Source organism: Oncorhynchus mykiss, chromosome 8, assembly GCF_057628025.1.
Source record: "Oncorhynchus mykiss isolate SJ-2025 chromosome 8, ASM5762802v1, whole genome shotgun sequence".
NCBI lineage: Eukaryota > Metazoa > Chordata > Actinopteri > Salmoniformes > Salmonidae > Oncorhynchus > Oncorhynchus mykiss.
Genome location: NC_143029.1, coordinates 82228487 through 82253907, shown reverse-complemented (window position 1 = coordinate 82253907; position 25421 = coordinate 82228487). Strand labels below are relative to the sequence as shown.

The following is a 25421-nucleotide window of genomic DNA, read 5'->3' as shown; positions in this document are numbered from 1 at the left end:
GTGTGGGGGGGGGGGCTATCTCTCACGCTTTTGCGCTCTTGCTCTCCCTTGCTTTCTCTCTCTCTCTTTCTCTCTCTCTCTCTCTCGTGCTCTGTCGGATGCATGGGCCTTATAGCCTATATCTGTTCATTTTTTATAACAGACACTCCTTAACTTTGTGTCTAGCTGTTTAAAAAAAAACATAGCTATATTCCCTTGTCTCTCCATTCAGTACGAGGATGATTGAAGGCTACGCTTTCATCGTTTTATGCACGAATGTTTTCTCTCCCAATCAAACAGTCGATGAATCTAACGGAGTTCCATCTAATAAAGTTGTTTGATTTATCTGTGCAGGGAGGGAAAATCCGTAATCCCTCCATTGGAGTCTGAAAACCAAATGGCCAATAACCTATCCTCCTACTTGGCCTATCATTACAGCTTTAAGACAAATTAAAGTTAGCCTATTTTCCAAATATTCTAATAGCCCTAACAAGGTACTGTTGTCCTAAAGTTGGAAGGAAGTAAGTGGCCACTTTAAAAAATGACAAGGAAGGAAAGTGTGAGTCTATAGGCATAGTCTATTCCCAATCACAGTTTTATGAGAGATACAGTAGTAGAGGAGAATGAGGCACAAAGCAATTATCCAGCTCTTTAGAAGGTAGACTTTGTTTCTATCCAGCCCATGATTTATAACCTAACTCACTACAGTAAAACAGCTCGTTCCTCGTCAGTTGACTGTGGTATTGCTCCATCATGTGTGAGACAGCCCGTTCCTCATCAGTTGACTGTGGTATTGCTCCATCATGTGTGAGACAGCCCGTTCCTCATCATTTGACTGTGGTATTGCTCCATCATATGAGAGACAGCCCGTTCCTCGTCAGTTGACTGTGGTATTGCTCCATCATATGGAAGACAGCCCGTTCCTCGTCAGTTGACTGTAGCTTTGCTCCATCCTGTGTGCCAGACACAGACCACTGTTCCATGCTGAAGCTACAACTTAAAGGAATATTAGAAACTACACTACATGATCAAAAGTATGTGGACACCTGCTTGTCCTACATCTCATTCCAAAATTATGGGCATAAATATGGAGTTGGTCCCCCCCTTTGCTGCTATAACAGCCTCCACTCTTCTAGGAAGACTTTCCACTAGATGTTGGAACATTGCTGTGAGGACTTGCTTCCATTCAGCCACGAGCATTAGTGAGGCCGGGCACTGATGTTGGGCGATTAGGCCTGGCTCCGCATTCAGTGTTCCAATTCATACCAAAGGTGTTTGATGGGGTTGAGGTCAGGGCTCTGTGCAGTCAAATTCTTCCGCACCGATCTCCACCACCCATTTCTATTTATTAATATTTTTGTGTTATTATTTTACCCCTTTTTCAGTCTTGTTTCATTGCTGCAACTCCCGTACGGACTCGGGAGAGGCGAAGGTCGAGAGCCGTCCGTCCTCCAAAACACAACCAGCCGAGCCGCACTGCTTCTTGACATAATGCCCGCTTAACCCGGAAGCCAGCCACACCAATGTGTTGGAGGAAACACCGTACACCTGGCGACAGTGTCAGCGTGCTTTACGCCCAGCCTACCACAGGCGTCGCTAGAGCGAGATAGGACAAGAACATCTCTCCCGGCTAAACAATCCCCTAACTCGGACGACGCTGGGCCAATTGTGCGCCGCCCCATGGGTCTCCCAGTCGTGGCCGGCTGCGACAGAGCCTGGACTCGAACCAGAATCTCTAGTGGCACAGCTAGCACTGTGATGCAGTGCCTTAGACCACTGTGCCACTCAGGAGGCCCTTGACAAACCATTTCTGTATGGATCTCGCTTTGTGCAAAGGGCATTGTCATGCTGAAACAGGAAAGGGCCTTACCCAAACTGTAGGCACACAGTTGGAAGTACAGAATCGTCTAGAATGTCATTGTATGCTGTAGAGTTAAGATTTCCCTTCACTGGAACTAAGGGACCTAGTCCAAACCATGAAAAATAGCCCCAGACCATTATTCCTCCTCCACCAAACTCTACAGTTGGCACTATGCATTGGGGCAGGTAGCGTTTTCCTGGCATCCGCCAAACCCAGAGTTGTCCGTCGGACAGCCAGATGGTGAAGCGTGGTTCATCACTCCAGAGAGCGCGTTTCCACTGCTACCGAGTCCAATGGCGGCGAGCTTTACACCAGTCCGGCCGATGCTTGGCATTGTCATGGTGATCTTAGGCTTGTGTTTTGGCTGCTCGGCCATGGAAACCCATTTCATGAAGCAACAGACAAGCAGTCATTGTGCTGTCGTTGCTTCCAGAGGCCGTTTGGAACTCATTATTTATTCCAGAGGCAGTTTGGAACTCATTATTTATCCCAGAGGCCGTTTGGAACTCATTATTTATTCCAGAGGCAGTTTGGAACTCATTATTTATTCCAGAGGCAGTTTGGAACTCATTATTTATTCCAGAGGCCGTTTGGAACTCATTATTTATTCCAGAGGCAGTTTGGAACTCATTATTTATTCCAGAGGCAGTTTGGAACTCATTATTTATTCCAGAGGCCGTTTGGAACTCATTATTTATTCCAGAGGCAGTTTGGAACTCATTATTTATTCCAGAGGCAGTTTGGAACTCATTATTTATTCCAGAAGCCGTTTGGAACTCATTATTTATTCCAGAGGCAGTTTGGAACTCATTATTTATTCCAGAGGCCGTTTGGAACTCATTATTTATTCCAGAGGCAGTTTGGAACTCATTATTTATTCCGGAGGCCGTTTGGAACTCATTATTTATTCCAGAGGCAGTTTGGAACTCATTATTTATTCCGGAGGCCGTTTGGAACTCATTATTTATTCCGGAGGCCGTTTGGAACTCATTATTTATTCCGGAGGCCGTTTGGAAATCATTATTTATTCCGGAGGCCGTTTGGAACTCATTATTTATTGTACATTTTTACATTTATTGTACAACCTTTATTTAACTAGCCAAGTCAGTTAAGAACTTATTATTTACAATGACGGCCAATTGGGCGCCGCCCTATGGGACTCCCAATCACGGCTGGTTGTGATACAGCCTGAAATCGAACCAGGGAATGTAGTGACTTCTCTAGCACTGAGATGCAGTGCCTTAGACCGCTGCGCCACTCGGAAGCTGTAAATTAGTGAGTTTTGCAACCAAGCACAGGCTCTTTTTACGCTCTTCAGCACTCGGCAGGCCACTTCTTTGAGCTCGTGTGCCCTACCACTTCGCGGCTGAGCCGTTGTTGCTCCTAGACGTTTCCACTTCAAAATAACAGCACTTACAGTTGACCGGGGCAGCTCTAGCAGGGTAGAAATTTGACAAACTGACTTGTTGGAAAGGTGGCATCCTATGACAGTGCCACTTTGAAAGTCACTAAGATCTTTAGTAAGGCCATTCTAGTGCCAATGTTTGTCTATGGAGATTCCATGGCGGTGTGCTCTATTTTATATACCTGTCAGCAACATGTGTGGCTGAAATAGCCAGATCTACTAATTTGAAGAGGTGTCCACATACTTTTGTATATCTAGTGTATTTGCCTGCACTTAGCCTCTACCCAGGCTTTCAACAACATTATCTTTTGTCATGATTCATTCAGTTGTAGCTTACAATTTTGCACTATAGCCCAACGGCAGGTTATTTTTTCCCCACACATGTTTTGGGGGGGTTGGCCAATAACAGGCGATATCATCGTATATGTCACAATGTTTTATGAGTACATATAATCACGATAGGACAAAGATGACGTCGGCCAACCCTACTCTGCCTTGACATTGAAATAATTGCCAAGCTAACCAGCATTCTTTCTTCCAGAGCTTGTCTTTATGAAAAGAAAAATGAGACTTGGGGTACCGTGACCATTTGTCAGTTTGGAAAATTAATGTTGACAGTTGGTTGTCTCTTCAGATCAGGACTGTTGGTGTGTGTGTCTCTGTCTTTTTCTCAGCCTGTCTCTATCTCAGTCTTTGTCTCTGCTCCTGTCTCTTTCTCAGCCTGTCTCTATCTCAGTCTTTGTCTCTGCTCCTGTCTCTTTCTCAGCCTGTCTCTATCTCAGTCTTTGTCTCTGCTCCTGTCTCTGTCTCAGCCTCTGTCTCTGTCTCTGTCTCAGCCTCTGTCTCTGTCTCAGCCTCTGTCTCTGTCTCAGCCTCTGTCTCTGTCTCAGCCTTTGTCTCTGCTCCTGTCTCTATCTCAGCCTCTATCTCTGTCTCAGCCTCTGTCTCAGCCTCTGTCTCTGTCTCAGCCTCTGTCTCTATCTCAGCCTCTGTCTCTGTCTCTATCTCAGCCTTTGTCTCTGCTCCTGTCTCTGTCTCAGCCTCTGTCTCTGTCTCAGCCTCTGCCAAAAGTTTTGAGAATGACACAAATATTAATTTTCACAAAGTCTGCTGCTTCAGTTTGTATGATGGCAATTTGCATATACTCCAGAATGTTATGAAGAGTGATCAGATGAATTGCAATTAATTGCAAAGTCCCTCTTTGCCATGCAAATGAACTGAATCCCCCAAAAACATTTCCACTGCATTTCATCCCTGCCACAAAAGGACCAGCTAACATCATGTCAGTGATTCTCTCGTTATGCTGGCGATCACTCTGTCATGCTGACTGAGTTTGAATAACAGACTGGAAGCTTCAAAAGGAGGGTGGTGCTTGGAATCATTGTTCTTTCTCTGTCAATCATGCTTACCTTCAAGGAAACACGTGCCATCATCATTGTTTTGCACAAAAAGGGCTTCACAGGCAAGGATATTGCTGCCAGTAAGATTGCACCTAAATCAACCATTTATCGGATCATCAAGAAATTCGAGGAGAGCTGTTCAATTGTTGTGAAGAAGGCTTCAGGGCGCCCAAGAAAGTCTAAAGTTGCCATAAGGCAACAAAACATTGATATTTTGGGTCCATGGCCAGGAAACTCCCCAGACCTTAATCCCATTGAGAACTTGTGGTCAATCCTCAAGAGGTGGGTGGACCAACAAAACCCCACAAATTCTGACAAACTCCAAGCATTGATTATGCAAGAATGGGCTGCCATCAGTCAGGATGTGGCCCAGAAGTTAATTGACAGCATGCCAGGGCGGATTGCAAAGGTCTTGAAAAAGGGTCAACACTGCAAATATTGACTCTTTGCATCAACTTCATGTAATTGTCAATAAAAGCCTTTGATACTTATGAAATGCTTGTAATTATACTTCAGTATTCCATAGTAACATCTGACAAAAATATCTAAAGACACTGAAGCAGCAAACTTTGTGAAAATGTATATTTGTCATTCTCAAAACTTTTGGCCACGACTGTATAGATGTGATAATGAGGACTGTTGAAAGATGCCAAAACAAACAAACAAACGGCCACAAAAATCACACAAGAATCACTCTTTGAGCATGGTGAAGTTATGGATCACTCTTTGAGCATGGTAAAGTTATGGATCACTCTTTGAGCATGGCGAAGTTATGAATCACTCTTTGAGCATGGTGAAGTTATGAATCACTCTTTGAGCATGGTGAAGTTATGAATCACTCTTTGAGCATGGTGAAGTTATGAATCATTCTTTGGATTGTGTTATCAATACACCCAGTCACTAGAAGAACAAACATCATTATGGCGATTCATGTCTTGCAGTAAAACTGTAAATAAGACAAATCTCAAGAGAAGACAGGTTACATTTTAGAGGTCGACCGATTAATCGGAATGGCCGATTAATTAGGGCCGATTTCAAGTTTTCATAACAATCGGAAGTCGGTATTTTTGTGCGCCGATATGCCAATTGAATTATTTAATCTTTATTTAACTAGGCAAGTCAGTTAAGAACACATTCTTATTTTCAATGATGGCCTAGGAACGGTGGGTTAACTGCCTCGTCCAATCTTGCAACCTTACAGTTAACTAGTCCAACGCAATAACGACCTGCCTCTCTCTCGTTGCACTCCACAAGGAGACTGCCTGTTACGCAAATGCAGTAAGCGAAGGTAAGTTGCTAGCATTAAACTTATCTTATAAAAAACAATCAATCATAATCACTAGTTAACTACACATGGTTGATGATATTACTAGATATTATCTAGCGTGTCCTGTGTTGCATATAATCTGACTGAGCATACAAGCATACAAGTATCTAAGTATCTGACTGAGCGGTGGTAGGCAGAAGCAGGCGCATAAACATTCATTCAAACAGCACTCTCGTGCGTTTTGCCAGCAGCTCTTTGTTGTGCATCAAGCAATGCACTGTTTATGACTTCAAACCTATCAACTCCTGAGATGAGGCTGGTGTGACCGAAGTGAAATGGCTGGCTAGTTAGCGCGCGCTAATAGCTTTTCAAACTTCACTCGCTCTGGGGTGGTTTAAATTGTTCTTTCTCTCTCTCTCCTAACTCCCCTGCCTCCCTCCCCCCTTGCTCTGCATGGGTAACGCTGCTTCGATGGTGGCTGTTGTCGTTGTGTTGCTGGTTCGAGCCCAGGGAAGAGCGAGGAGAGGGACGGAAGCTATACTGTTACACTGGCAATACTAAAGTGCCTATAAGAACATCCAATAGTCAAAGGTTAATGAAATACAAATGGTATAGAGGGAAATATTCCTATAATAACTACAACTTAAAACTTCTTATCTGGGAATATTGAAGACTCATGTTAAAAGGAACCACCAGCTTTCATATGTTCTCATGTTCTGAGCAAGGAACTGAAACGTTAGCTTTCTTACATAGCACATATTGCACTTTTACTTTCTTCTCCAACACTTTGTTTTTGCATTATTTAAAACAAATTGAACATGTTTCATTATCTACTTGAGGCTAAATAGATTTTAATTTATGTATTATATTAAGTTAAAATAAGTGTTAATTCAGTATTGTTGTAATTGTCATTATTACAAATACATTTTACATGTATTATTATTTTTAAATCGGCCAATTAATCGGTATCGGCTTTTTTTTGGTCCTCCAATAATCAGTATCGGCATTAAAAAATCATAATCGGTCGACCTCTATTACATTTAAATAAAAATGTTTGTTCTCTTTATTAGAAAATAGTCCTCTTAATTAGAAAATAGTCCTAGACCAGGGATCATCAACGAGATTCAGCCAACGACCGGTTTTATCTGGAATGGATGGTCAGAGCTTCATCATTACAAATCATTTGTAGACAGCAAATTGACCGCAGAAGCCCACACGGATATAATATTTGACTAAAACATAATAAGTTGAACCTTGTTTACATTTGTACATGATCATGTCTCTGTAATACTTGGGAACTGATTCCTCAAACTAAAATCACTTGGAGCTGATTTCCTGGTGTTTTTGTAGGCTTTTATTTTCAACAATGAAAATATATATATTTTTAAATCAACAGAAATCTTGGTGCTACAGTAGCCAAATAAAACCATTTTGCCTGCGTGCTGCCAGTTGTTGAACCCTGGCCTAGATGATATAACCAAAAAACTAACAATACACTGAATTCATCAATGTTTTAGTAATTTAAACATAATACCACAAAAAAAATCCCCATCTGAGAGGTAAACTCAATAAAGTAGTAAAGTACTTTGGATTGAAACAAGGCATTAGAATGTACTGGAGGCCACCAAAATAGAGCTTCCCCCACGGTTCCTGGCTGGCTGATTTTCTATTTGGCTTTGGCTGGCTACTTACTCCATGTGCTTGTGGAAAACACTGACACCAATACACCCCATGATGTAAGTGTCTGTTTTGGTTAGCAGCAGTCAACAGCATCCCGTACGATGACAGAACTCGAGTTCCTGAGACAAGAGATAGCTTTTAGCTTAGAGGTTAAATCATGTTGCCCTGTTTCACGTACTGTCTGCTAGCTTTAATAGGAGCTTGTGCTAATGTGATGTGCTAGCTAGGTTGATGACTATTTGATGTTCGGGGGAGCAGAGTGTCTGTGTTCGGTTGAACGTTTTTACCCCCATGTAATGAGCTAGGCTGGCGTTTCTTAACAGTGATGTCAGATTTAGATAGGCTTAGATCTCACTCCCTGCTTTCCCTGCCCCCCCTTCCCTGCCTCGCCCCTCCCTGCCTCCACCCCCCCCCCTCCCTGCCTCCCCCCTCCCTGCCTCCACCCCCCCTCCCTGCCCCCCATTCCCTGCCTCCCCCCATTCCCTGCCCCCCCCTTCCCTGCCTCCACCCTCCCCCTCCCTGCCTCCCCCCCCCCTGCCTCCATCCCCCCTCCCTGCCTCCACCCTCCCCCTCCCTGCCTACACCCTCCCTGCCTCCACCCTCCCCCTCCCTGTCACTCTATGTGTCCTGGTTGTGTGCGTGCAAACCAGTTCTGTCTCCTGTGAGAGCAGAGTAGGGGGCCCTCAGACACTGCAGAGCTCCTGACAGTACTCTCCTGTAGACTCGTACATTTCCTCATTGAAAACAATGTACTGAGCAAATGTCAAATTGGCTTTTTTATCAAAATACCGTAACACAGATCACGTATTCACCCTGCACACCCTAATTGACAAACAAATAAACCTAAACGAAGGAAAAGTCTTCTCATGGTTTGTTGATTTCAAAAAAGATTTTGACTCAATTTGGCATGAAGGTCTGGTATTCAGATTGATGGAAAGCGGTGTTTGGGGAAAAACATACGACATTATAAGTCCTTGTACACAAACAACAAGTGTGCAGTTAAAATTGGCAAAAAACACACATTTCTTCCCACAGAGCCGTGGGGTGAGACAGGGATGCAGCTTATGCCACACCCTCTTCAACATATTATCAACGAATTGGCGAGGGCTCTAGAATAGTCTGCAGTACCCAGCCTCACCCTACTAGAATCTGAAGTCAAATGTCTACTGTTTGCTGATGATCTGGTGCTTCTGTCCCCAACCAAGGAGGGCCTACAGCAGCACCTAGATCTTCTGCACAGATTCTGTCAGATCTAGGACCTGACAGTAAGTCTCAGTAAGACAAAAATAATGGTGTTCCAAAAACGATCCATTCGCCAAGGACCACAAATACAAATTCCATCTAGACATCGTTGCCCTAGGGCACACAAAAAACTATACATACCTTGGCCTAAACATCAGCGCCACAGGTAACTTCCACAAAGCTGTGAACGATCTGAGAGGCAAGACAAGAAGGGCTTTCTATGCCATCAAAACAAACATAAAATTTGACTTCCCAATTAGGATCTGGCAAAAAAATACTTGAATAAGTTATAGAACCCATTGCCCTTTATGGTTGTGAGGTCTGGGGTCCGCTCACAAACCAAGAATTCACAAAATGGGACAAACACCAAATTGAGACTGCATGCAGAATTCTGCAAAAATATCCTCAGTGTACAACATAAAACACCAAATAATGCATGCAGAGCAGAATTAGGCCGATACCTGCTATTTATCAAAATCCAGAAAATAACATTTAAATTCTACAACCACCTAAAAGTCAGCGATTCCCAAACCTTCCATAACCTGGAGAAGAGTCCCCTAAGCAAGCTGATCCTGGGGCTCTGTTCAAAAATACAACCAGACCGGACAGAGCCAATTAGACCCAACCAAATCATGACAAAACAATAAGATAATTACTTCACACATTGCAAAGAACCTACAAAAAAACAGAGCAAATTAGATTGCTATTTGGCCCTAAACAGAGAGTACACAGTGGCAGAATTCCTGACCACTGTGACTAACCCAAACTTAAGGAAATCTTTGACTATGTACAGACTCAGTGAGCATAGCCTTGCTATTGGGAAAGGCCGCCGTAGGCAGACCTGGCTCTCAAGAGAAGACAGGCTATGCCCACAAAATGAGGTGGACACTGAACTTCACTTCCTAACCTCCTGTCCAATGTATGACCATATTAGAGACACATACTTCCCTCAGATTACACAGATCCACAAAGAATTTTAAAACAAACCCAATTTTGATAAACTCCCATATCTATTGGGTGAAATACCACAGTCTACTATCACAGCAGCAAGATCTGTGACCTGTTACCACAAGAAAAGGTCAACCAGTGAAGAACAAACATCATTGTAAATATAAACCATATTTATGTTTATTTATTTTCCCTTTTGTACTTTAACTATTTGCACATCGTTGCAACACTGTATAATATGACATTTTCATTATTTTGGAACTTTTGTGAATGTGATGTTTATTTAATAATGTTTATTTCACTTTTGTTTATTATCTATTTCACTTGCTTTGGCAATGTTTCCCACTATAACTATTTGCACATCGTTACAACACTGTAAATAGCTATAATATGACATTTGAAATTAGGGAGAGAAGGAGGGAGAGAAGGAGACAGGGAGGTAGGGTGAGTGAAGGGTATAGAGAGAGGGAAAAAAGGAGAACGAGAAGTGGGGAGAGAGAGAGGGGTAGGGAGAGAGAGAGAGAGCGAGCGGAGGAAGGAGCGAGAGAGAGAAGGCTAGAGACTGAGCTCAGCAGAGAGAGAGACTAGGGGTCTGTTACTTGCTGTGAAAAACAGATGTTCAACATGACAGGATGTTTTCTTCATTTATGACACACTGTGTTCTTCTCAGTGGTTTACTACTCACCAGCCTCCTCTGGCTGTGAGTGTGTGTGACATGCTCTCCAAGTCATGTACCTGTCCCTGTGTGTATAATGTGTCGTCCTATGTGCATCTGTTGTGTTGTTAACCTGTTAGATCTCTAGGGGCGCTATTTCATTTTTGGATAAAAAACGTTCCCGTTTTAAGCGCGATATTTTGTCACGAAAAGATGCTCGACTATGCATATGCTTGACAGTTTTGGAAAGAAAACACTCTGAAGTTTCAGAATCTGCAAAGATTTTGTCTGTAAGTGCCCCAGAACTCATTCTACAGGCGAAACCAAGATGATGCATCAACCAGGAATTAGCAGAATTTCTGAAGCTCTGTTTTCCATTGTCTCCTTATATGGCTGTGATTGCGCAAGGAATGAGCCTACACTTTCTGTCGTTCGCCCAAGGTCTTAGCAGCATTGTGACGTATTTGTAGGCATATCATTGGAAGATTGACCATAAGAGACTACATTTTCCAAGTGTCCGCCTGGTGTCCTGCGTGGAATTCGGTGCGCAATTGCCAGCTGCTCGTACTTTTCCATTTGATATAGGGGAGAAACCATGTGTCCAAGAACGATGAATCAATGAAGAGATATGTGAAAAACACCTTGATGATTGATTCTAAACAACGTTTGCCATGTTTTCAGTCGATATTATGGAGTTAATTTGGAAAAAAGTTCGCATTTTGAGGACTGAATTTTCGGATTTTTTTTGGTAGCCAAATGTGATGTATAAAACGGAGCTATTTCTAATACACAAAGAATCTTTTTGGAAAAACTGAGCATCTGCTATCTAACTGAGAGTATCCTCATTGAAAACATCAGAAGTTCTTCAAAGGTAAATTATTTTATTTGAAGGCTTTTATGTTTTTGTTGAAATGTTGCGTGCTGGATGCTAACGCTAAATGCTAACGCTAAATGCTAACGCTAAATGCTAACGCTAAATGCTAACGCTAAATGCTAACGCTAAATGCTAACGCTAGCTAGCTACTTTTACACAAATGATTGTTTTCCTATGGTTGAGAAGCATATTTTGAAAATCTGAGATGACAGTGTTGTTTACAAAAGGCTAAGCTTGAGAGATGGCATATTTATTTCATTTCATTTGCGATTTTCATGAATAGTTAACGTTGTGTTATGCTAATGAGCTTGCTGATAGATTTACACAATCCTGGATACAGGGGTTTTTTCATAGCTAAACGTGACGCAGAAAACGGAGCGATTTGTCCTAAACAAATAATCTTTCAGGAAAAACTGAACATTTGCTATCTGAGAGTCTCCTCATTGAAAACATCTGAAGTTCTTCAAAGGTAAATGATTTTATTTGAATGCTTTTCTGTTTTTTTGTGTAAATGTTGCCAGCTGAATGCTAATGCTAAATGCTACGTTAGCCATCAATACTGTTACACAAATGCTTGTTTTGCAATGGTTGAGAAGCATATTTTGAAAATCTGAGATGACAGTGTTGTTAACAAAAGGCTAAGCTTGAGAGCTAGCATATTTATTTAATTTCATTTGCGATTTTCATGAATAGTTAACGTTGCGTTATGGTAATGAGCTTGAGTCTGTATTCACGATCCCGGATCCGGGATGGGGAGATCAGAAAGGTTAAAATTGTGTGTTTCTGTACCAGTGTGTTTCTTATTTCTCTGTTTATCTTCAGGACTAAGGATGTGGCGGTCATGACATTTCATCAGCCGGTGATTGTCAAGCAAATAACCGTCGGTCTCCCGGTAATTGACCGTTAGTTAACATAAACACATTTAGCATCATCTCCTGCCATCCACCCATAGCCTACAAAGGCACTGATGTACACCTGTGGAACATCTACATTTTTAAAAGTCTAATAAATCCATGTAATATAGCCTACACCTTCACAATAAATCCCTGATTTATTTTAGACAGGTCTAAAGAAGCATGAAATGAAGAAAATGTCTGGTTCAGAAGAGCAGAACAGCATACTCTGAATTGTCCTTATGATAGAGGCCCTGAGTTGGCTATGCCATATGGCTGTGGGCTACACTAGTTAATTGCTCACACAGCAGACAAGATTTGCTTAGAATTACGTGCCATTATTTTATATTATTTATAGTATGAAGAATACAATTAACAACAAAGCTGAATAAAATAGAAAGTGTATTTTCTCGATTTGAGGAAGTGCGCACTTGTGGCTATTTTGTGTTGAGCGGTTAACAAAGAAATTGGTACTCCTATATGCTTAATTTAGAGTTATTAATGTAAATGTAGTTCTACAAAAGTTGGGCTGCATGATGAGACTCTAATGATGACTTGAAAAAAGTTGCATGAAAGGCTTGAGCTCTGCTTTGTTTTTTTTTGCGCAGGATGTACACACTTCATCAGTCTCTCATTCACAATTTGACAAGCACTTGATAATGCCTCGAATTTACCGGCTGCATCCCCTTTGTGTGGCCATAATGCCCCCTAAAACAATTCTTCCCTTTTGCGGCCAGTTGCCGTTGTGCCCTTGGGCTGAATATAATAATTATAATTCCCTTCTTCCGGCTGTGTGCTCCAAAGCACCTCTCACTCACATGGCTCTCCATCACGTGATCGTGTCTTTCTCACAGGCTACAAGTGAAGACAGACACATCGGGGACGCAACTGCGCATGTCCTTATCCCATTCCGAGGTGCATATTAAAAGATACTAGAAGAACTGTCCACATTTACTTTAAATCAGCCAACAAGATATGTATGCCTAACGAACAGCAAAAGCACTATGTCAATCTACTATCCCCCATAGTACAGAAGTTGACCTATTCTGTGCGAGAAAAAAATATTCCAAACATAGTCTGGGACAGTTGTGGGATACGACAGATCCCAAATGAATACAACCAATAGCATCAAAACAATTGTTTTAAGCAATGAGCCTGACACAACAGATGAGAACATTTAGCTTAAAATATTGATAAACTATTAGGCTATTTCTTCACATTGTAAGCGCAGCAATGCGCACATGGCAGTAGGCTACAAGCGCGGATGTTACATTAGAGGAAAACATCATTATCAAAAGTGAAAACTTGCCTGGTTAAATAAAAATAAATTCAAAAGTAAAGCTAATAATGTCACCCATCAGAATATTCTTGATTGAATCTTGTCTTTACATACATTAAGGGAACATTTCGGCATTTCGTGTATGATCAGTGAGAAAGTCCATATTGCAAATGTACGGTCCCTTACCCGACGTCCGAAATCGTTTGTAAAATTCGCGGTCGGCGTCGGGCCGTGCGGTAGGGCCAGACCTACCGGGAAGTCATCGAATGAACTTTGTCGGACTTTCGGTTCCCGTTTAAAAAAAAAAACAAGTTTCGGACCGTTTTTCCGCCGTCCCGGACACTCCCACCAGATGGCATACGGAATCATATGGCAATTTGGCAAAACATCACGAATCGCGACGGGGCCTTATCTCAAAAACTGAAAATATTTCGAAGCCGAAACTTGGCGAGCGTAGGTTTGGCTCAAGGGGCAGTTGGCCCCGAACGGGATGGCGTCTAGGCCTCGACGGTTTTTGAGCTACGGCCATTTTTCTGGGATTAAAGGCTTAAAATGGAAGTAGAGAAATTATTTTTCCACTTCAGGTCAAAGCCAAGGAGCCTCCGGTGTCAATAAAAAAAGAACCAGCCATTTATCTATCGTCATTTAAGAGAAACGGAACAATGACAAATTGGTGATGGTCACAAATAGGCATTTTTTTTTTTCAACGGTTACAGATCCAGTTGCAGGGTGTTCATACGAATCTTTTTAAAGTGTGCTGCGGAGCTCTGCGACATTTCTGTGATTTTCTATGATTTTCTGAAATAACACAATAACCGACCATTAGAATAGTAGGCCCAAAATGAAGCCTGCCCCACAATGTCATTTGCTTTTGAGTGACAGTGAGAGAACCGTTAGGGTGAGAAGAAAAATTCCACCACATGAATGTTCCTAAGGTCCTCCCGATCTCAACAAGCCTAACCTTGACCGTGTGGCATTAACCCTTCACAGTAAAACAGGGTTTTTTGATCTCACAGATTACAGTGTCATCTCTCCCCATAGGAATACATTGCCTGCACCCTTAATTTCAACCTGAGGCCTATGTGGGTTATGAATGCCGTATGAACCTGTCTTCGGTACCAGTCCATCAGGCCACTATGAGGTCTACCTGTGTCGATTCTAAGCTTCCTGGACCAACCGGAAGTGGTTAAAATGCCCCTAAAAGTGTTTACCCATACACTGCATGCAGTTTGATAGACATAGTGCATTCAACCCTGTGTAGATCAGTCAATTCTTAACGTAAGGACTTAAAACTCAGGATTCTGTAACAGCATACCCCAATGAGGATATGTGGTGACTTATAGCTTCCTGTGCCAACCCGGAAGTGCCATAATTGGTGTCTCAGGGGCTGTTTTGAAGGGTTAAAAAAGTCAGATCTGTCCAAAACTTCATATATGTGATTAGGCAACCCCCATGAACTGTAAATCAGTCATTTTTCCCAAAAAAAATCAAAGGAAAAAAAAATTGCACTAAAACACAACTTGGATGGAGGGACGTATTGGGGTGCGTAGAGACAGACAGTGGCCGCAATAGTTAGCTTTGTTGGAGCTAAAAAAGAACGGTCGGACCTAGAGTTCCGAAACTTTAGAAACCTGTTCTAGACCTCCGGGCCATGGTGCGTGGCGAGTTACGTGGCTCTAGATGGTTCTCGGACCGAGAAACAGCCTCGTACATTCGCAATAACTTCAATTCATTTTTGCATCACGAAAATGACGACGTTTAGAAAAGTCTCAGAGACGCAAGGCTAGGTGCGTTGAAACCGGCTCGGCCCATAGAGACGGACCCCAAAGTTTCTGTCCGATAGCTCGTTCAAGGACCCCGTAGCAAGGCATGGAAATAAGTGGATTTTCAGCACCAATTAGGGTTTTTCTCGGACACCAAATGACCTATCGAGCCGAAACTCGGGATTCGGGGTCGCCTCACATAGGACTTCACATAATGTCCGAACTGGACCCGCAGCTAGAACGTAACTATGTGTTTTACCTTTTTATTATGTTTTAAACTAGAGGCGCTGTGAATTATGGGACTGCTCTGACATATATGATAGTTGGCATCTAAATGAGTAGGAAACAGTGGGTTTGGTGTCATAATGACATCTAATTGACTGATGGACACTGACTTGCTAGTTGACTTTTGTACATTTGCAATATGTTTAAACAGAGAGGGACCATCACCAAAATGGCATTCTGAAATCAACACAAAAAATGGCATCACCATAGTCTCCAGACTGTGCTGAGTTCAACGAGCTATCCCGCTTGACCGTAGCTCGCTCGGTCTAGGCGCAGCAACCATTAGAATATTAGGCCCAAAATGAAGCCTGCCCCACAATGTCATTTGCTTTTGAGTGACAGTGAGAGAACCGTTAGGGTGAGAAGAAAAATTCCACCATAGGAATGTTCATAAGGTCCTCCCGATCTGAACAAGCCTAACCTTGACCGTGTGGCATTAACCCTTAACAGTAAAACAGTGTTTTTTGATCTCACAGATTACAGTGTCATCTCTCCCCATAGGAATACATAGCCTGCACCACAAAATTCAACCTGAGGCCTATGTGGGTTATGAATGCCGTATGAACCTGTCTTCGGTACCAGTCCATCAGGCCACTATGAGGTCTACCTGTGTTGATTCTAAGCTTCCTGGACCAACCGGAAGTGGTTCAAATCACCCTAAAAGTGTTTACCCATACACTGCCTGCAGTTTGATAGACATGGTGCATTCAACCCTGTGTAGATCAGTCAATTCTTAACGTAAGGACTTAAAACTCAGGATTCTGTAAGTGGCCATGTCAATCAAGACATGTGGTGATTTATAGCTTCCTGTGCCAACCGGAAGTGCCATAATTGGTGTCTCAGGGGCTGTTTCGAAGGGTTAAAAAAGTCAGATCTGTCCAAAACTTCATATATGTGATTAGGCAACCCCCATGAACTGTAAATCAGTCATTTTTCCCAAAAAAAATCAAAGGAAAAAAAAATTGCACTAAAACACAACTTGGATGGAGGGACGTATTGGGGTGCGTAGAGACAGACAGTGGCCGCAATAGTTAGCTTTGTTGGAGCTAAAAAAGAACGGTCGGACCTAGAGTTCCGAAACTTTAGAAACCTGTTCTAGACCTCCGGGCCATGGTGCGTGGCGAGTTACGTGGCTCTAGACGGTTCTCGGACCGAGAAACAGCCTCGTACATTTGGAATAACTTCAATTCATTTTTGCATCACGAAAATGACGACGTTTAGAAAAGTCTCAGAGACGCAAGGCTAGGTGCGTTGAAACCGGCTCGGCCCATAGAGACGGACCCCAAAGTTTCTGTCCGATAGCTCATTCAAGGACCCCGTAGCAAGTCATGGAAAATAGTGGATTTTCAGCACCAATTAGGGTTTTTCTCGGACACCAAATGACCTATCGAGCCGAAACTCGGTATTCGGGGTCGCCTCACATAGGACTTCACATAATGTCCGAACTGGACCCGCAGCTAGAACGTAACTATGTGTTTTACCTTTTTATTATGTTTTCAACTAGAGGCGCTGTGAATTATGGGCCTGCTCTGACATATGTGATAGTTGGCTACTAAATGAGTAGGAAAAAGTGGGTTTGGTGTCAATTGATATCCATTTGGTGTCATAATGACATCTAATTGACTGATGGACACTGACTTGCTAGTTGACTTTTGTACATTTGCAATATGTTTAAACGGAGAGGGACCATCACCAAAATGGCATTCTGAAATCAACACAAAAAATGGCATCACCATAGTCTCCAGACTGTTCTGAGTTCAACGAGCTATCCCGCTTGACCGTAGCTCGCTCGGTCTAGGCGCAGCGACCATTACAATAGTAGGCCCAATATGAAGCCTGCACCACAATGTCATTTGCTTTTGGGTGACAGTGAGAGAACCGTTAGAGTGAGAAGAAAAATTCCACCACATGAATGTTCCTAAGGTCCTCCCGATCTGAACAAGCCTAACCTTGACCGTGTGGCATTAACCCTTCACAGTAAAACAGTGTTTTTTGATCTCACAGATTACAGTGTCATCTCTCCCCATAGGAATACATTGCCTGCACCCCTAATTTCAACCTGAGGCCTATGTGGGTTATGAATGCCGTATGAAGCTGTCTTCGGTACCAGTCCATCAGGCCACTATGAGGTCTACCTGTGTTGATTCTAAGCTTCCTGGACCAACCGGAAGTGGTTAAAATGCCCCTAAAAGTGTTTACCCATACACTGCATGCAGTTTGATAGACATAGTGCATTCAACCCTGTGTAGATCAGTCAATTCTTAACGTAAGGACTTAAAACTCAGGATTCTGTAACAGCATACCCCAATGAGGATATGTGTTGATTTATAACTTCCTGTGCCAACCGGAAGTGCCATAATTGGTGTCTCAGGGGCTGTTTCGAAGGGTTAAAAAAGTCTGATCTTTCCAAAACTTCATATGTGTGATTAGGCAACCCCCATGAACTGTAAATCAGTCATTTTTCCCAAAAAAAATCAAAGGAAAAAAAAATTGCACTAAAACACAACTTGGATGGAGGGACGTATTGGGGTGCGTAGAGACAGACAGTGGCTCCAATAGTTAGCTTTGTTGGAGCTAAAAAAGAACCGTCGGACCTAGAGTTCCGAAACGTTAGAAACCTGTTCTAGACCTCCCGTAGATGGTGCGTGGTGAGTTACGTGGCTCTAGAAGGTTCTCGGACCGAGAAACAGCCTCGTACATTTGAAATAACTTCAATTCATTTTTGCATCACGAAAATGACGACATTTAGAAATGTCCCAGAGTCGCAAGACTAGGTGCATTGCGAACGTCTCGGCCCATATAGACAGACCCCAACGTTTCTGTCCGATATCTCATTCAAGGACCCCGTAGCAAGTCATGGAAAATAGTGGATTTTCAGCACCAATTAGGGTTTTTCTCGGACACCAAATGACCTATCGAGCCGAAACTTGGGATTCGGGGTCGCCTCAGCTAGGCCAACACATAACATAAGAAATGGACCCGCAGCTAGAACGTAACTACGTGTTTTATGGTTTTTTTATGGTTTGTACCGAAGGCGTTGTGAATTTTGGGCCAGCTCTGAAGTATGTAATAGTTGGCTACTAAACGAGTTGGAAAAAGTGGGTTTGGTGTCAGTTTGTATCAGTTTGGTGGTCAGAATGATATCTAATTGACTGATGGACTCTTGTCCACTTGACTCTTGTACATTTGCAATATGATTCTATAGTGAAAAAACATCACCAAAAGCGACATTCTGAAATCAACCCAAACGAGCGATTGAGATGACCCAGAATCACTGCAAAGCCATCCCGAGTTCATCGGGCCAGTCAATTTCACATTCCTGCAGGATTTTTATAGCATGACAAATTCGTGATGGTACCTGCCCATTAAAACATATTGCAAATGCACAGTGACTTTGAAAAAGTAAGAAACAAAAAAAAATACATCTAAAATTTTTTGAGCATGACAAATTCGTGATGGTACCTGCCCATTGAAACATATTGCAAATGCACAGTGACTTTGAAAAAGTAAGGAAACATAAACAAATTCGATAAACAAATTCGTGATGGTACCTGCCCATTAAAACATATTCCAAATGCACAGTGACTTTGAAAAAGTAAGAAACAAAAAAAAATACATCTAAAATTTTTTGAGCATGACAAATTCGTGATGGTACCTGCCCATTGAAACATATTGCAAATGCACAGTGACTTTGAAAAAGTAAGGAAACATAAACAAATTCGATAAACAAATTCGTGATGGTACCTGCCCATTAAAACATATTCCAAATGCACAGTGACTTTGAAAAAGTAAGAAACAAAAAAAAATACATCTAAAATTTTTTGAGCATGACAAATTCGTGATGGTACCTGCCCATTGAAACATATTGCAAATGCACAGTGACTTTGAAAAAGTAAGGAAACATAAACAAATTCGATAAACAAATTCGTGATGGTACCTGCCCATTAAAACATATTCCAAATGCACAGTGACTTTGAAAAAGTAAGAAACAAAAAAAAATACATCTAAAAAATTTTGAGCATGACAAATTCGTGATGGTACCTGCCCATTGAAACATATTGCAAATGCACAGTGACTTTGAAAAAGTAAGGAAACATAAACAAATTCGATAAACAAATTCGTGATGGTACCTGCCCATTAAAACATATTCCAAATGCACAGTGACTTTGAAAAAGTAAGGAAACAAAAAAAAATACATCTAAAAAATTTTGAGCATGACAAATTCGTGATGGTACCTGCCCATTGAAACATATTGCAAATGCACAGTGACTTTGAAAAAGTAAGGAAACATAAACAAATTCGATAAACAAATTCGTGATGGTACCTGCCCATTAAAACATATTCCAAATGCACAGTGACTTTGAAAAAGTAAGAACCAAAAAAAAATACATCTAAAATTTTTTGAGCATGACAAATTCGTGATGGTACCTGCCCATTGAAACATATTGCAAATGCACAGTGACTTTGAAAAAGTAAGGAAACATAAACAAATTCGATAAACAAATTCGTGATGGTACCTGCCCATTAAAACATATTGCAAATGCACAGTGACTTTGAAAAAGTAAGGAAACATAAACAAAAAAACATCCCAAAAAATGTTGGGTAACCAGCTGCATATTTTAGATCACAAGCTTGAATTTTGAGCATGACAAATTCGTGATGGTACCTGCCCATTGAAACATATTGCAAATGCACAGTGACTTTGAAAAAGTAAGGAAACATAAACAAATTCGATAAACAAATTCGTGATGGTACCTGCCCATTAAAACATATTCCAAATGCACAGTGACTTTGAAAAAGTAAGAAACAAAAAAAAATACATCTAAAATTTTTTGAGCATGACAAATTCGTGATGGTACCTGCCCATTGAAACATATTGCAAATGCACAGTGACTTTGAAAAAGTAAGGAAACATAAACAAATTCGATAAACAAATTCGTGATGGTACCTGCCCATTAAAACATATTCCAAATGCACAGTGACTTTGAAAAAGTAAGAAACAAAAAAAAATACATCTAAAATTTTTTGAGCATGACAAATTCGTGATGGTACCTGCCCATTGAAACATATTGCAAATGCACAGTGACTTTGAAAAAGTAAGGAAACATAAACAAATTCGATAAACAAATTCGTGATGGTACCTGCCCATTAAAACATATTCCAAATGCACAGTGACTTTGAAAAAGTAAGGAAACAAAAAAAAATACATCTAAAAAATTTTGAGCATGACAAATTCGTGATGGTACCTGCCCATTGAAACATATTGCAAATGCACAGTGACTTTGAAAAAGTAAGGAAACATAAACAAATTCGATAAACAAATTCGTGATGGTACCTGCCCATTAAAACATATTGCAAATGCACAGAGACTTTGAAAAAGTAAGGAAACATAAACAAAAAAACATCCCAAAAAATGTTGGGTAACCAGCTGCATATTTTAGATCACAAGCTTGAATTCTGAGCATGACAAATTCGTGATGGTACCTGCCCATTAAAACATATTGCAAATGCACAGTGACTTTGAAAAAGTAAGGAAACATAAACAAAAAAACATCCCAAAATTTTTTTTTTGGGTTACCAGTTGCATATTTTAGATCACCAGGTGCACATTTCAGGTCACCAGGTGCACATTTCAGATCACCAGGTGCACGGAGGAAAATATTTACTTTTGACTTTGACTTTTGACTTCCTATGACATCATATTGCAAATGGAGAAAACATATGCCTTATGCACAAGTAAAACAAAAAGAAATATGTAATACAAGTTGACCAAGGTATAGTTTGAGCAAAGTAAAGTTTGAATTTTGAGCATGACAAATTCGTGATGGTACCTGCCCATTAAAACATATTGCAAATGTACAGTGACTTTGAAAAAGTAAGGAAACATAAACAAAAAAACATCCCAAAATTTTTTTTTTGGGTTACCAGTTGCATATTTTAGATCACCAGGTGCACATTTCAGGTCACCAGGTGCACATTTCAGATCACCAGGTGCACGGAGGAAAATGTTTACTTTTGACTTTGACTTTTGACTTCCTATGACATCATATTGCAAATGGAGAAAACATATGCCTTATGCACAAGTAAAACAAAAAGAAATATGTAATACAAGTTGACCAAGGTATAGTTTGAGCAAAGTAAAGTTTGAATTTTGAGCATGACAAATTCGTGATGGTATCTGCCCATTAAAACATATTGCAAATGCACAGTGACTTTGAAAAAGTAAGGAAACATAAACAAAAAAAATCCCAAAAATTTTGTTGCACATTTTAGATCATCAGTTGCACGGAGGAAAATATTTACTTTTGACTTAGACTTTTGACTTCCTATGACATCATATTGCAAATGGAGAAAACATATGCCTTATGCACAAGTAAAAAAAATATGATAATAAAGTATGTTGATAAAGTTCTTATACATGTGTTATTGACACAAAAATCGAAAGAATTTTGAAAAAAGGTCAAGAAAGCACTTTTTTAAGGATGTATGAAGTTTTTTACCAAATTTTGACATTTTTGACTTTTGACTTTTGACTTCCTATGAAATCATATTCCAAATGGAGAAAACATATGCCTTATGCACAAGTAAAAAAATATATATATATATGATAATAAAGTATGACTAAAGTATGTTGATAAAGTTCTTATACATGTGTAATTGACACAAAAATCGAAAGAATTTTGAAAAAAGGTCCAGAAAGCACTTTTTTAAGGATGTGTGAAGTTTTTTACCAAATTTTGACATTTTTGACTTTTGACTTTTGACTTCCTATGAAATCATATTGCAAATGGACAAAACATATGCCTTATGCGCATGTACTTAAAAAATATATATATATGATGACAAAAGTATACTCATACAGTACTTACCCATGTGTAATTGACAAAAAACTCGAAAGAATTTCGAAAAAAGGTCCAGAAAGCACTTTTTTAAGGGTTTTTAAGTTTTTTTTAAAAAATGTCATTTTTCAAAATTTGGCTTTTGGATGTTGACTTGGGTGCCATTTGCAATATGAAATGCCCCGGTGGAACGCACACGCCCCCTATTGGAATTTTGAAGTGTTACAATTGGCAATTGCCATATGGCATTTGCAATATACTTTGCATGAATCAACGCCAAATTGGGTGGTATTGACCATCGTGTATATGGTTTGTCCAATGCCAATATACCGCCATTTGTTTTTGTCCAAATCAGGGGGGTATTCCCTTACATATTGTAAATAATATATGTGTGACATTTCTTTGGGTTTAGAATGGACCATTATCATGCACCTGTCTTGAAACCGGGGCAGGGGAATAAATAGAAATAGTGAATGGAGGATGCTTTTCCCGTAGTTCATTTCCATGCTAGCCAGGTCGGTTCCTGTTGTAAAGAGAAGCAATGTGCTTAATATTTGGAAAGTTGAGAAGTAAATAGTAGGCCTAGCCTATAGAAAGCTGATGGGATCCTCCTCTTTTTAGTGGAGGCCATTACTCTGTTTTCTTGCCAGTTGCATAGCCTATAGAAAGCTGATGGGATCCTCCTCTTTTTAGTGGAGGCCATTACTCTGTTTTCTTGCCAGTTGCATAGCCTATAGAAAGCTGATGGGATACTCCTCTTTTAGTTAGCAGTTGTCAAGTTTGGTAGGTTACTAATGACCATCAGCAGCATCAGAGCTTGGAGAAGCCTAATTACCTTGGCTAAACGGTCACGTGGCATTTGACTCGTAACCGCCGGTGTGGTGGTCATACGGTCACCGCAACAGCCTTATTCAGGACTGCTCCTCTTCCCTCCTGTCTTCCCTTTCTCCCGGCATTTCTTCCATGATTTACACCCCCCCCCCTCTCTCTACCACCCTCCTCTCTCTCTCTCTCTCTCTCTCTCTCTCTCTCTCTCTCTCTACCACCCTCCCCTCTCTCTCTCTCTCTCTCTACCACCCTCCCCTCTCTCTCTCTTTCTCTCTCTACCACCCTCCCCTCTCTCTCTCTTTCTCTCTCTACCACCCTCCCCTCTCTCTCTCTTTCTCTCTCTACCACCCTCCCCTCTCTCTCTCTCTTTCTCTCTCTACCACCCTCCCCTCTCTGTCTCTCTCTCTACCACCCACCACCTCTCTGCCTGTCTCTCTCTCTCTACCACCCACAACCTCTCTGCCTGTCTCTCTCTCTACCACCCACCACCTCTCTGCCTGTCTCTCTCTCTATCTCTCTCTCTAACACCCACCACCTCTCTCTCTCTCGCTCTACTCCCGACCACCTCTCTGCCTGTCTCTCTCTCTCTCTACTCCCCACCCCCTATCTGCCTGTCTCTCTCTCTACTCCCCACCACCTCTCTGCCTGTCTCTCTCTCTCTCTCTACTCCCCACCCTCTCTCTGCCTGTCTCTCTCTCTCTCTCTACTCCCCACCACCTCTCTGCTTGTCTCTCTCTCTCTCTCTCTCTCTCTCTACCACCCACCACCTCTCTGCCTCTCTCTCTCTCTACCACCCACAACCTCTCTGCCTGTCTCTCTCTCTACCACCCACCACCTCTCTGCCTGTCTCTCTCTCTATCTCTCTCTCTAACACCCACCACCTCTCTCTCTCTCGCTCTACTCCCGACCACCTCTCTGCCTGTCTCTCTCTCTCTCTACTCCCGACCACCTCTCTGCCTGTCTCTCTCTCTCTCTACTCCCCACCACCTCTCTGCCTGTCTCTCTCTCTCTCTCTACTCCCCACCCTCTCTCTGCCTGTCTCTCTCTCTCTCTCTACTCCCCACCACCTCTGCTTGTCTCTCTCTCTCTCTCTCTCTACCACCCACCACCTCTCTGCCTGTCTCTCTCTCTCTCTACCACCCACCACCTCTCTGCCTGTCTCTCTCTCTCTCTCTACCACCCACCACCTCTCTGCCTGTCTCTCTCTCTCTCTCTCTCTACCACCCACCACCTCTCTGCCTGTCTCTCTCTCTCTCTACCACCCACCACCTCTCTGCCTGTCTCTCTCTCTCTCTACCACCCACCACCTCTCTGCCTGTCACTCTCTCTCTCTCTCTACCTTCCACCACCTCTCTGCCTTTCTCTCTCTCTCTCTCTCTCTCTCTCTCTCTCTCTACCACCCACCACCTCTCTGCCTCTCTCTCTCTCTCTCTCTCTCTCTCTCTCTCTACCACCCACCACCTCTCTGCCTGTCTCTCTCTCTCTCTCTACCACCCACCACCTCTCTGCCTGTCTCTCTCTCTCTCTCTTTCTCTACCTTCCACCACCTCTCTGCCTGTCTCTCTCTCTCTCTCTCTACTCCCCACCCCCTCTCTACCTGTCTCTCTCTCTACTCCCCACCCCCTCTCTGCCTCTCTCTCTACCACCCACTCCCTCTCTGCCTCTCTCTACTCCCCACCCCCTCTCTGCCTCTCTCTCTACCACCCACCCCCTCTCTTCCTATCTCTCTCTCTACTCCCCACCCCCTCTCTGCCTGTCTCTCTCTCTACTCCCCACCCCCTATCTGCCTGTCTCTCTCTACTCCCCACCCCCCCTCTGCCTCTCTCTCTCTACCCCCCACCCACCTCATCTCTCTCTCTCTCTACCCCCGACTCCCTTTCTACCTTTCTCTCTCTACCTTCTATCCCCTCTCTGCCTCTTTCTCTCTCTCTACTTCCCACCTCCCCTCTCTACCTCTCTCTACCTCCTATACCCTCTCTGTCTCTCTCTCTACCCCCCACCTCCCCTCTCTACCTCTCTCTACCTCCTATACCCTCTCTGTCTCTCTCTCTCTACCCCCCACCTCCCCTCTCTACCTCTCGCTACCTCCTATACCCTCTCTGCCTCTCTCTCTCTACCCCCCACCCCCTCTGCCTCTCTCTCTCTCTACTTCCCACTTCCTCTCTCTTTCTGTCTTTACCCCCACCTCCCCTCTCTACCTCTCTCTACCTCCTATCCCCTCTG

At 42.3% G+C, this 25421-nt stretch overlaps 1 protein-coding gene and 1 long non-coding RNA gene across 6 annotated transcripts in view; one reads left to right on the top strand and one right to left on the bottom strand.

Moving 5' to 3' along the window:
- The window catches only part of ece2a (endothelin converting enzyme 2a), a 216461-nt gene that overhangs the window by 40103 nt on the left and 150937 nt on the right, over window positions 1–25421 (top strand). Inside the window, exons 1-2 of one of the 5 annotated variants that reach the window (XM_090182799.1) lie at window positions 11234–11308; window positions 11719–11780. The exons of the other annotated variants lie outside the window; for them this stretch is intronic. The gene's annotated coding sequence lies outside the window, so the exon portion shown is untranslated. Of the gene's footprint in view, window positions 1–11233; window positions 11309–11718; window positions 11781–25421 lie in introns of those variants that run through there. 5 annotated transcript variants of the gene reach the window in all.
- Window positions 1–25421, bottom strand: part of LOC149982155 (uncharacterized) — a 472901-nt gene that overhangs the window by 432442 nt on the left and 15038 nt on the right. The window lies entirely within an intron of this gene.